This window comes from Gymnoscopelus microlampas (genome assembly GCF_963454915.1).
Source record: "Gymnoscopelus microlampas genome assembly, chromosome: 6".
Taxonomy (NCBI): domain Eukaryota; kingdom Metazoa; phylum Chordata; class Actinopteri; order Myctophiformes; family Myctophidae; genus Gymnoscopelus; species Gymnoscopelus microlampas.
In genome coordinates, this window is record NC_139943.1 from 4,608,703 (window position 1) to 4,620,909 (window position 12,207).

General features: G+C 44.4%; 1 protein-coding gene across 1 annotated transcript in view; it reads right to left on the reverse strand.

Moving 5' to 3' along the window:
• The window catches only part of LOC311047414 (cerebellin-1-like), an 878,463-nt gene that overhangs the window by 308,696 nt on the left and 557,560 nt on the right, over positions 1-12,207 (reverse strand). The gene's annotated exons all lie outside the window — the stretch shown is intronic.

Genomic DNA, 12,207 nt, shown 5'->3' on the forward strand with positions numbered 1-12,207 from the left:
GTGTGTGTGACTAGGGATGATGAGACAACAACAGGCAACAGGGCTGTGTTATTGAGTCCTGCCCAGGCCTGTGTGTGTGTGTGTGTGTGTGTGTGTGTGTGTGTGTGTGTGTGTGTGTGTGTGTGTGTGTGTGTGTGTGTGTGTGTGTGTGTGTGTGTGTGTGTGTGTGTGAGGCTGGTGTTCTGGTAAAGCTCAGCCTGTTAAAAGACCCAAAAAGCATGGAGGATGAAAGGCAGAACCGCTGGGCCGGTGCCGCACGGCTCTTGAGGCCCTGCTGCTGCTGCTGCTGTTGCCGGTGTGGTGTGTTGTTGGGATGTCGTGAGATCAGACCCTGTGGGCCATGCCTCTCTGGAGATCCACTAGATCCATTTAAACCAGTGGTTCTCAAACTTTTTAATTTCAAGGACCCCAGTTTGGTATGCATTAGGGACATGGATTCCCATAAGTCTAAGAGTGTACAAATGGAACCATTGGTTCCATGTGACAGCTTGTGGCTGGGATGGTGAATGTCCTTGATGATACACAGTGATTCTGACTATGCACCGCTTCCCGTAGAGTTCCTGGGGAGAGGGAGGCTCACCTCCCGTTATGCACCCGGCCGTCCACACCACCCCGCTGTCACGCTGGGCAAGACCTGGGATGTTGGTTGTCTAGGAAGTTGACAACCGGAAATGGTTGAATTTGGCGGAAGTACAGCCCAAGGAAATGACGTTGATGCTTTACAAACCTGTTATCATTCTCCGTGAATGAAACGAGGGTTGTGATTGGTCAAAAACATATCGTTTCCGGGGCAAACGCGTACGACGGAAATCCTACCCACTCAGGACTTCCTAGACACTCGCTGCTTTAGGTCGTGACCAGGCTCTTCTTTTCGCAGATAAGTGAGGCTGGGACCGAGGCCACCCCGCTGTAGGTTCTAACGTTTGAATGTGGTGGGAGTCCCCGTACCAGGTGGTGACGCTTTCAATGGATGCTCTCTCCTGATTGGATGAAATGTAGCAAACCACCTGCAAAATGTATTTTCTGTTCATTATATGAGCTGGAGAGACAGAGATAACCCCTGTTACTGAACCAACACTATACAGCAATGATTACTATCACAATTTAGAGCTTTAACTAAACTAAACAAACAAAAACAAAAAAATATCCCTTACACTACCTTTAATAATAAATATACTATACATGACCTGGACCTGGTGTCATTAACCCTGGCTGGCATCCCTAATCGTGGCACGTCATTACAGAACAAAGTTGGCCCGGACCGCAGGCGTAGCGGTCCAGCCGCCTAGGCTCAATATAGCCTGACAGTGTGACGCGGGTTTGATTGTCACTCCCCATTTCCTGTCACCCTACTGTCCTATCAATAAAGGCATAAAAGCCCAAAAATAAATCTAACAGGACAAAGTTGTCAAAAAGTGTTACGACAAAGTATAAAATAGGGCTTAAGTGGTTAGTATGGAGGCGATTTGTTGTTCGCGGACAACCACGAACGAAGGTTTTCTTCATGGAAGTTTGCCTCGAGAGCTGCTTAATGCCACACGCATGATTCCTCAATCTGTAGACCTCCAAACCAGGCCAGAACTCCCAGAATCAGACATATTGTTCCTGTGTGTTTTCTTGTGTTTGTTGTGGGGCAGCTCATCAGTATTCCCACCAGTCTGTCTTTCAGCAAGAGGCTCATCTCAGCATGGGTGGCTTTCTGCTCCGTTCCTCCAGTCCTTCTCCATCCATGAAGGATCTGCTGTCCGATCTGACTGAAGACCGGGGCCGTCGTTTGGGGTCCATGCAGGGGGGCCTACATCAGGGCGTCAATTGGGTATGGCAGGTGCCATAACATAAATGTTTTTTTTAAGTCCATACTGCTATTCATAGGGCTGCACATGTGTCATGTGTTTTGCTAGCAAATCACAGTCCTGAATTTGCAAAGTCAGCCAATCACATTACAGCTAGTGGTGATGACACTAGCTGTAATGTGATTGGCTGACTTTGCAAAAGTATAGATTTGCATTGACTGTGGAAGGGTTAGCGTTGTAGACTGCGTTGTAGACTATTGGCCAATCACGGTGCAGGATTGGTCAGTGTCCAAACCTCACTTAAAGGGGGCGGTTACACCGCCCCAAAAAAGAAGGTATAACGCATAGTTTTCTATGCATTTTGGGGGGTTTGACCCCCCAAAAACATGTTGGCCGCACGGATAGGTGTCCCTTATTCTAATCTCTGTGACTTGCCAACCCTAACCTTGCCATACCTTAGCTTTTGCTGAATAGTCGGGGGCCCCGGGGATAAAAAAAGACTGTTTGGTTCAGATTCTCGCAAATTCGCCAAATTTGGCACAGATGTTGTCCATACCATACTTAATCATTTTAAGATGGGTGCCAAGATTGGCGCCCCATGGTACTGCCATATTGCGCAATCCAATATGGCTGCCACCCGAAAAAAACGGAAAGGCCTAGAATCATAAATGATACCACTTTTTAGGGGTTTACTGGGTTGTATAATCTGATTCTGGTGTTATTTCAATGATTTGAGGTCAAGATTACCCCTCAAGGTCAAGTTTACTCATCAAAGTTAGTATATAAAGGCAATATCGGGGTAAAATCCAGTATTTCTGGTGCGCCATGCCAGATTCTACCCCCAAAAAGTATTTTTTCTCATTATAAGCTATACTTAATATGTATCAATGTTTCACAATTCAAAACAATCAGATTCTGGTGTGAGAGTATAATGGGCCCACCTGAGTCATTTGATATGTGGGATTAACGTTCACAAACTGTTCCCCAGTTCAAGTTCTGGTCAACCATAATGAAGCTGGAGCTGCTGATGTGTCGCTTTGTGCGGTCCCTGCGGGAAGGGGACTTTCCACTATATGTGCAAGCATGTGACGAACTCTGCGGCTGGTTTCACGCCCTGGACCACACAAACTACGCACGCTGGCTGCCAGTCCATGTCCGTGACATGGTTCAGATGGCTGATAAACACCCTCAAGTACATGCTGAATTCATGAAGGGCAACTTTGTTGTGCAGAAATCAGCTAGAAAGTTCAGCCTCATGGCCAAGGACCAAGCGCATGAGCAGTCCAACAAAAGCCTCCAGGTGCATGGCGGAGCCGTTGGACTCTATGAGAATCCTGAAGCCCTTACACTGTTTATGCTGGCTGGACCTGATTGCACACGGATAGTTGAGGAGTTTGAGGCCATCAATGACCCACCAACGTCATCCACTGCTCATCATGAGGAAGGACATAACTTGCAAGTAAAGTTTCGCAAGGATGTACTCTCGTTCATCGATGTGGTACAGCAGCTAGGCAACCCCTTCCTTGCTACAAGCCAGGATTATATTGCACTCGATACACAGAATGTCATGGAGACGGCAGTTGTTGCTTCTTTATCTCAAATCCATGAAGCCGGCCAGACCCTTCACGCAGCATATTTCAAGGAAAGATTGGAAATGGCTTCAGTACCAGTATCTGATACCGTCAAGCGGAAAAACATGCTAACATTCGCCAACCGAACTGGCCCCAAGAAAAAAGGTACAAAGGACAGTGGCATACAGAAGCAGAACATGGTTTTAATCACACAACTGTTCCTTTCACTCCAGTCACGTCCCAATGCTGACATGACAGACTTCTTTCAGTTCGAAAATCAGAGAGAGCCACCGAGCCTGGCGGACAGAGGGTCTCTGCGATCTGGGACAAAGTCTGACATTCTTCAATGCCTCAATGCTAGCACAGGTCGTGCAGCTTCTGCCAAACAAGCTACCGTTGTGGTGTTGGATATGGCAGCAGTCATCCACATAGTGTGCCCCACAACAGCAAAGACATTCAGCGAGTATGTCTTGCTCAACATTACACCATTTCTGGAGGCCCAAATGACAACTAGTACCCAACGCATTGATGCTGTATGGGACAACTACCCAGAGGAAAATAACCTAAAATATCTTACACAGAAACGGCGTGGGAATGGTTCACGGACAAAAGTCGGTGATGGTAGCACTCCAATCCCTAAGCATGAATGGAACAGTGGCTTCCTAAAAAACGAGGACAACAAAAAGGAGCTCTTCTCATTCATCAGCACACAGATCTCAAAGAATGACATGCGTGGAAAGCTCCTTCTGACTACCCGCTTTGAGACTGTGCTCTCCAACATGCCTTGTGATGTCACAAAACTTCAGAAGTGCAACCATTCTGAGGCAGACACCAGGATCCTCCTGCATCTGGCACATGCAGCAGAGCAGGGTCATACAACAGCCTATGTTCGCACCGTAGACAGCGATGTTGTCATTTTGGCAATCCGGTTTTTCGAGACCCTTGGCCTAACGGAGCTCTGGGTGGGTTTCGGTACTGGTCGAAAATATCGTGACATACCAGTCCATACTCTACTCTGATCTCGGTCCATCAAAGTCCTTGGCACTACCCCTCTTCCACAGCTTAACAGGGTGTGACACAACTTCCCAGTTTCTCGGATGTGGCAAGAAGACAGCTTGGGCAGCTTGGAGAAGCATACCAGACCTCACCAACACACTAGTTGCTCTCACACACACCCCTGACCTCTTCAGTCTTGAGTCTGTGCATATGCAGAACATTGAACGTTTCGTCGTGCTCATGTACAGCAAGGGGTGTGGTGCAGCTGGTGTCAATGAGGCCAGATATCGCCTCTTCACCACTGGAAGTAGATCACTGGAAAACCTCCCACCTACCCAAGCTGCACTGTTCCAACATGTCAAGCGAGCGCTACTGCAGGCAAGTTTCTACTGGAATCAGGCAACCTCGGTCCAGCAGGAAATTCCTGACTTCAGTGAGTGGGGCTGGCACAAAGATGGCACTGGCACATGGCAACCACTGTGGACCACTCTTAGTGATGCATCAGTAGCATGTGACCTTCTTGTTCGCTGTGGCTGCCTCAAGGGATGCATGGGAAGGTGCAAATGCAACCGTATCGGTGTCCGATGCACAATCCTCTGCAAATGCGGAGATGGGTGCCTTAATAACGAAGATGACAGCCAGTAACTCCACACCTTGCAAGGGATGGAGACACAATAAAGAATGTGAATGACATTGCGATCTAACTTTTTGATTTTTTCAAGTTTTACGGAATAACTATTGTGATTACATTGTCCCCTACTGTCAGTTGTTTACTTAAAGTTGAAGTTGGACTTGTGGACTCAGGTGGAGCCTGAGCATTGGATCAAAAAAACATTTTTTGCTGTGTCCCTAGACACATTTTGTTTGTCTTTTTCTTTTAGGATTTTGTTGGCACATATCAATTTTAATTGAAAATTGTTTGTATTAGTTTATTGTTAATAAACAATCTACTGTTTTGAGTTGTGAAACATTGATACATATACAAGTATAGCTTATAATGAAAAAAAAAATACTTTTTGGGGGTAGCATCTGGCATGGCGCACCAGAAATACTGGATTTTACCCCAATATTACCTTTATATACTAACTTTGATGAGTAAAATTGACCTTGAGGGGTAATCTTCACCTCAAATCATTGAAATAACACCAGAATCAGATTCTACGACCCAGAAAACCCCTAAAAAGTGGTATCATTTATGATTCTAGGCCTTTCCGTTTTTTTCGGCTGGCAGCCATATTGGATTGCGCAATATGGCAGTACCATGGGGCGCCAATCTTGGCACCCATCTTAAAATGATTAAGTATGGTATGGACAACATCTTTGCCAAATTTGGCGAATTTGCGAGAATCTGAACCAAAATATCCCCGGGGCCCCCGACTAGAACTGACGCCACTGGCCTATATAGCGTTCAGTTCACATTTAATATTTTCTCCACCTCTGAACATTTTTTTGTAGATACAGTAAATTCGGTCTTAGATCGGCGCTGATCAGACGGACAGCAGACGTCACGTCACGGCGTCCGCGCTGTTCCACGGTGGTGGGGGGGGGGGCACACGACTCACAAGCCACCTTTTCCACCCCCTCCTCGTGTCTTTACCTCATCTCATGTGTTTCAAATTGTTTTCCGATCACATTCATCGTCGAGCCACTTGTTAACGTCAGACAACGGGCGCTCCGCTCGCCGTTAGCACGGCGGCGGCGCTAGTCAAGTCGAGGCGCCTTTTGCTCCCGAAACCATCACACGCTAGCAGAGTTCATGGATTCAATTAAAGTGCGTTTTTAGGCCCCAGTAAGGCTAACTGGGGATGGCAGGGGGGGGGTTGTTGGGATGGTATACTGAAGGGACTGGGAGCACGCCTTGTGGCCGCGGCTCACAGCCCGCGGACAGCTGGCACACATGAAGGAAAGCCCACCAGCGTGATGATGAAGATGATGATGATGATGATGATGATGGGCACCAGCTTTGAGGACAAGGAGAGCATTCCAGAGACGTTACATGTCTCAGCCTAGGAGCCAGCGGTGGAAGAAGTACTTGGATGTTTTTATTTAAGTCAAAGTAATAGCCTGGCTACCAAAATATGGAAATACTCTGTTATAACTAAAAGGCCTGTATTCCAAGTTTTACTTGAGTAAAAGTACAAATGTATTGACATGCTGACATATGTCACAGGCTATTCCTACCGGCTCGCTGAACACCATAGATAGGAGCTACCCTGACCTGAAATGTGTGTGTGTGTGTGTGTGTGTGTGTGTGTGTGTGTGTGTGTGTGTGTGTGTGTGTGTGTGTGTGTGTGTGTGTGTGTGTGTGTGTGTGTGTGTGTGTGTGTGTGTGTGTGTGTGTGTGTGTGTGTGTGTGTGTGCGTGTGAGTGTGTGTGTCTATGGCAAACTAAAACAATATGGCACTGTTCCCCCCACGTCGTCAACCCCTCAGATCCCAGCCTGATCGCCAGAGAGTTAGTATACATTGCACGGATTTGTGCACGTCATTCCGTGCATAGTCGCCTAGAAACCCCCAAATTCCGTGCATATGTACGGGGAGTCCCACGGTGGGCGTAACCAGTCGCAACCCGGAAAAACCAGGAAGTAGAGCAGTCCCCACAACAAAATGTACGATTCTGTGCCTATCGGTACGTAACTCAAACGGCGCTGAGTAGTCTCAAGGGAATGTCGCAATGTTCAGGACGGCAACTCGCTCGCTTTAGCTCGCTCGGTGGTCCTTCACACGGCGACAATTCCCTTGAGACTGCGCGGCTCCGAAATGGTTTAGTCACAATGGGGGAGATGCGAGGCGGCTATGCACAGAATTTGTGGTTTTCCAGTAGTCTATGCACGGATTTTGAGAAACGTTGAAAAACGTTCAATGAGAACGTTTCCTCTGGCGATCGGGTTGCAGATCCACTCACCTACTGGCTACGGCCATCTCTGGCGTTGGCCCGCACAGCCGGAGCGAGATGCTGGATCTTTCACTGCTCAGGTGCGGGGACAATAACCCGCGTTCTTTTTATGGTATTTTTATGTTTTCTTCTTTTTTCCCCCGTAGGGTTTTTGTGCTATTTATTTAAGTCTCTGTACATCACCGACACTGGACATCACTACGGTGGGACAATCAGTAACTTATTCTCGTACGCAGTGGTGGAAAAAGTATTCAAATGTTTTACTTAAGTAAAAGTACCAATACTACAATATAGAAATACTCTGTTACAAGTGAAAGGGCAGAATTCTAAATTTACTTGATTAAAAGTACAAAAGTATTGGCATCAAAATGTACTTAAAGTACCAAAAGTAAAAGTACTACAATGTTTGAAAATAGCAGATCTACAAGCTCACAACGCGTCGCGATGCGACGCGTTGTGAGCTTGTAGATCTGCTATTTTCAAATAGCCTGTGTATAAAATAGGACTAAAGTGGTTAATGTGTGTTATATGTCATCATTTATATCTGAAAAGTAACTAGTAACTAAAGTTTTCAAATAATTGTAGTGGAGTAAAAGTACAATATTTGTCTCTGAGATGTAGTGGAGTAGACGTAAAAGTATTGGAAATTGGAAGTACTCAAGTAAAGTACAAATACCTAAAAATTGTACTTAAGTACAGTACTTAAGTAAACGTTCTTAGTTACTTTCCACCACTGCTCGTACGCGAAGCTCCACTCTTCTCACTTCATTCAGAAACTACAAGGCACAGTAGGACGGCGCTATCCATCCGTCGCTTATCTTCTTAATCTTTAGCTGAGATGTGGCCTCCGCGTGTACTGTGTACCGAATATTACTGACTCCCAAACCGCAACTCGCAACAACCGAGCCGCCACGCAGTGGCGTGCACAGACATTTTGAGGGGCAGGTGCTCAAGTAAATTATACCTTTTTTTTGTTTACTTGGTCTGCTCTTTTTTTCCCTCTACACCTATACCTCTTTGCCAAAAATAGCCGATCTACAAGCCCACAACGCCTCGCAGCGCGAGGCGTTGTGGGCTTGTAGATCTGCTATTTTTGGCTAAAGTTCTCCTCAGAAAAGGGATGCTAAGTTTCGAGTGGTTATGGTAAAAAGAAAAATCATATCACATAAAGATTTGGCGGACCCCCTGTAGTAACTCTGAGGACCCCCTAGGGGTCCCAGACCCCCTGTTGAAGACCCCTGCTGTAAACTGAAAAAAAGAACACGTTTTTTTATTTTTTTCAAAAGGGCACTTCTGGTCAAGAGGGCAGGTGAGGGCAGGTGCTCTAGCACCACCTAGAGTTTATCTGTGCACGTCCCTGAAGATATGTATGTATGTGTGCCTACACTGCCCACTGCACAATATCCTAACACATACTATTGACAACAAACACTTACTGTACACTGTAAGTATAGTATGTTGATGTCAATAGCCAACTGTAAGTCTTACAGTAGGTTACCAAAGTAAAAGTGCCATAATTTGTCAAACTTTTTCAAATATAGCAGATCCACAAGCTCACAACAAGCTGTGAGCAATATCCAACACTCCCCCAACACTGCTGAAGTGCCCTTTAGCAAGGCACTGAATCCTCAGTGTGTGTGTGTGTGTGTGTGTGTGTGTGTGTGTGTGTGTGTGTGTGTGTGTGTGTGTGTGTGTGTGTGTGTGTGTGTGTGTGTGTGTGTGTGTGTGTGTGTGTGTGTGTGTGTGTGTGTGTGTGTCTGTGTCTGTGTGTGTGTGTGCAGGCCATTGCTGAAAAAGAGCCCTCGTGCTCAGCAAACCTACCCTGGGAAAATAAAGATGGAAAAGAGTATTTAATTACTTTCCAGCACTGTTAGGAACATCATGAGCCCATTAGCATCAGTCTCTCCTTGTTCTTATGGGACTCATCATCTCTCTCTCTGTCTCTGTGTGTGTGTGTGTGTGTGTGTGTGTGTGTGTGTGTGTGTGTGTGTGTGTGTGTGTGTGTGTGTGTGTGTGTGTGTGTGTGTGTGTAAGCGCGCGCACGCGTGTATGCGTGCATCTGCGTGCACGTGTGGGTGTGTGTGTGTGCGTGTACGTGTGCATCCGCGTGCACATGCACGTGTGTGCGTGTGTGTGTGTGTGTGTGTGTGTGTGTGTGTGTGTGTGTGTGTGTGTGTGTGTGTGTGTGTGTGTGTGTGTGTGTGTGTGTGCGTGTGCGTGCGTGTGTGTGTGTGTGTGTGTGTGTGTGTGTATACACTGTAAACAAGGTGCTACACACATTACACACTGTACACACATTAAACCTGTGATAATACAGTTCTTCTCCAGTGGAATTTGTCCCAGAGCAGTGTTGTCACACTTTAATTTCATGGACCTCTGAGTGAATGGAACCAAATGGTACGGGTCCATTTGGTTCCATTGGTACACACACTCAGAGTTACAGACAGTGGTGGAAAGTAACTAAGTACATTTACTTAAGTACAATTTTGAGGTCTTTGTACTTTACTTGAGTATTTCAAATTTCCATTACTTTTACTTCTACTCCACTACATCTCAGAGGCAAATGTTGTACTTTTACTCAATTATTTGAAAACTTTAGTTACTAGGACTTTTACTTGTAACGGAGTATTTCTATATACTGTAGCAGCATTGGAACTTTTACTTAAGTAAAGAATTTGAGCCTACTTTTTCCACCACTGGTTACAGACCTAAATAAAGGTCCATAGAACCCTCTCAAGGAACTCTGACGGTGCGTTTTAACAGCGGGCAACTCTGGGCGATGCCGGGCGATATCGCCCAAAAAGATAAAGAAAATCCATCTTTTGGACGATATCGCCCGGCTTCGCCCGATCGCCGGCTCTCATAGACTTTCTTTATATTTTGGGCAATATCGCCCGAGAATCGCCCAGTATTGCCCGCTGTTAAAACGCAGGGTGACCCTGCGTTTTAACAGCGGGCAACTCTCGGCGATGCCGGGCGATATCGCCCAAAAAGATAAAGGAAATCCATCTTTCATCGCCCCCCCGCCCACTTCGCCCGATCGCCCGTTCTCATAGACTTTCATTATATTTTTGGACGACGTCGCCCAGAGTTGCCCGCTGTTAAAACGTACCGTAAGGGTCCCTGAACCACACTTTGAGTTTGAGAAACACTGTCTTAAAGGTTTGATAGAGTTGACAAGGGGCTGCCAGTCATTACATAGAAACTTTATAATATGTAAGTCGTCTGGCGACCTCTTGTGGCTGAGAATAGGCATGAATAGGCATGCGGAGGTACTGCAGGGGATCCGCGAAATTGTTTTTTGATAAAACAATGTTTTTGTTTTTAAAAACGTTTTTTCTTTTTTTTAATGTCAATTTGTCTTTAAACATAACATGACATATTTTAATAGCTTAGTATTGAATTCATAATAACATGGTATGTTTATACATATTTTGTAGAGAAAGGTCCTTTTGCACACCTAGGCTGCCCTAAAACCATGACAGTCATGGCGCTATTTGTTCCTGTTTTTTTGAGAATTTTACATTTACAACCAGTACATTTACATAAACGTTCAGATTTAAAATATAAAGTGCTAAATGTACTTAAAGTATCAAAAGTAAAAGTACTAAAATGTTTGAAAGTAGCCCATCTACAAGCTCACAACGCGTCGCATCGCCTATGTATAAAATAGGGATAAAGTGTTTAATGTATGTTTTATAATATAATAATTTATATCTGCAAAGTAACTAGTAACTAAAGTCATCAAGTAATTGTAGTGGAGTAAAAGTACAATATTTGCCTCTGAGATGTAGTGGAGTAGAAGTAAAAGTACTGAAAATTGGAAATAAAGTCAAATTACCTCAAACTTGTACTTAAGTACAGTACTTGAGTAAATGTACTTAGGTACTGTACACCACTGCTTATCTTTAACAAACCAATCGAATAATCTCAAATAATATTTTGAGAAAACACACACACACACACACACACACACACACACACACACACACACACAGACACACACACACACACACACACACACACACACACACACACACACACACACACACACACACACACACACACACACCAAAGGGTATGGTGTTTATTTTCATTATAGTTTATTTCAGAAATCTGACATTTAGTTTTCAAAAAAATGATCAGGTACTGTATCATGATCATGGTACTGTACATGTCTCCCATGTCAGTAACATCGGTATTGCAAGGTTTCCCCTCTATCACTAGGGGGCGCCACCTCTATAGGCAATACAGTACAATCATTCTGTTCAGGGCTTCTTTAAAATGTGTCCAGATAATACATTGTATTCCCTTTAGAAATATATTTAAAAACAAAACAAAATATATTATTCAGCATTTCAAACGTTTATCGCCCAAGAGGTGATGCTATGGTGTTGTTTTTTATTAGTTTTCAGTGCTAAAATTCCAGTGTACTGTATGTAACAAATAGGGATTTATTCATATAATGTATACATATTGACATCGTTTTTTTTGCATTCAAGGAAAAAACCTTAAACCTGATTTAAAACTTCATGGTTGGTTGGTGCATGCCATGCCAAAAACTGCAGATCTACCAGATCACAACCTGTCATCCCCACAACGCATTGTGAGCTTGTAGATCGGCTATTTCAGTATAAAGTATAAATCAGATTGTAGACAGATGATGCTCTCATTGCTGGTGCAGCTTTCAATAGCGGTCCATAAATCAGTGGCTGTCAAACATTTTCATGTCAAGGAACTCCAAATTAATATGTATTTGGCCGCATGTTTACCATATCTAACATTTCAAGCACTTTGAGAACTCTTATTTATTAGAGTAGCATATGAAAAGTACTTTTTTGCATTTAAATATATTTTAAAAACATATTTTAATTATACCGGATAATTAATATCTTTATCACCACATTCATATCTATTTTGAAACAAGCATTGTTTTGTTTTGTTTTTAAATG